This window comes from Trachymyrmex cornetzi, unplaced genomic scaffold, assembly GCF_001594075.2.
Source record: "Trachymyrmex cornetzi isolate Tcor2-1 unplaced genomic scaffold, Tcor1.1 scaffold908, whole genome shotgun sequence".
Classification (NCBI taxonomy): domain Eukaryota; kingdom Metazoa; phylum Arthropoda; class Insecta; order Hymenoptera; family Formicidae; genus Trachymyrmex; species Trachymyrmex cornetzi.
The window spans coordinates 314,193-315,115 of record NW_017300254.1 but is presented as its reverse complement, the minus strand read 5'-3'; the positions used below and the strand labels follow the sequence as shown (position 1 = coordinate 315,115).

The window sequence follows — 923 nt, the reverse complement described above, 5'->3', positions numbered from 1 at the left end:
CTTATTTCCGAGGAATCAGACCTACAATGATACTACCCAAATTTCTTCAAGTGGCGATATTTCAAAAACTTTATTCTGTATATTATATTAATTTATGTTATCATTGAAAATGACCCGATCGGGTTCGAAACGTTTGTTAATTTTGTTGGCTAAATTTGTATGTATGTTCTATTATTTTAATATATATATTTGTTGTTAATTTTTTATACTTTGGCTCTTTGCCCGTTCTTTACTTGAATTTATTTACGATCGTAGAGCCTTATTACTATTTATATAAATAAAACATATTTCAGTTATTAATTTTCATATTTTGTCGATATATTATAAAGTAATCGATATATTATGAAGTGTGATAAACAGATAATCACGAATATAATAAACGAGCGTTCCTTTCTGTTGAATTTAGAGCTTATTCGCTATAGCTTTATCGGAAAAGCGGTTCTCCAGAGAGAAGCCAGCAATTCCCCGAGATTTCCCGGCTCGATTTGAGAGATTATCATACAAGCTAGGCATCTATTTATGTGGAACAAACGATGGTCCATGCGACGGACGTTGCCGAGCGATTCTGATTGAAATGCGCCCGGTAATTTCCGGTTATTTGGCGCATACAGTTATGCTCGCGACGCGGTGCATTAGGCCGCCATGACGCCAGCAACGTTTGATATGGCGTGGAATGCGTAGTTCTACCATGGTCCATTTCCATCCGTTGCGTCCCGTATATCGATGTCGATCAACGTCGACGAAATCGTACGGAGGCTTACGCGATTACAGAGAGCTAATATCGCGGGGCTTTTAATCGATCCTGTGCAAAGAGGGCTAAGCTGCAACATGATAATTTCAAATTTGCATTGTACGGATGATTTAAATTGATTTATATTTCCTCGAAGTGATTACTCTCTCTCTCTCTCTCTCTCTCTCTCTCT

General features: G+C 37.6%; 1 protein-coding gene across 1 annotated transcript in view; it reads right to left on the bottom strand.

The window, feature by feature from the left end:
* The window catches only part of Invadolysin (leishmanolysin-like peptidase, invadolysin), a 299,512-nt gene that overhangs the window by 58,148 nt on the left and 240,441 nt on the right, over positions 1-923 (bottom strand). The gene's annotated exons all lie outside the window — the stretch shown is intronic.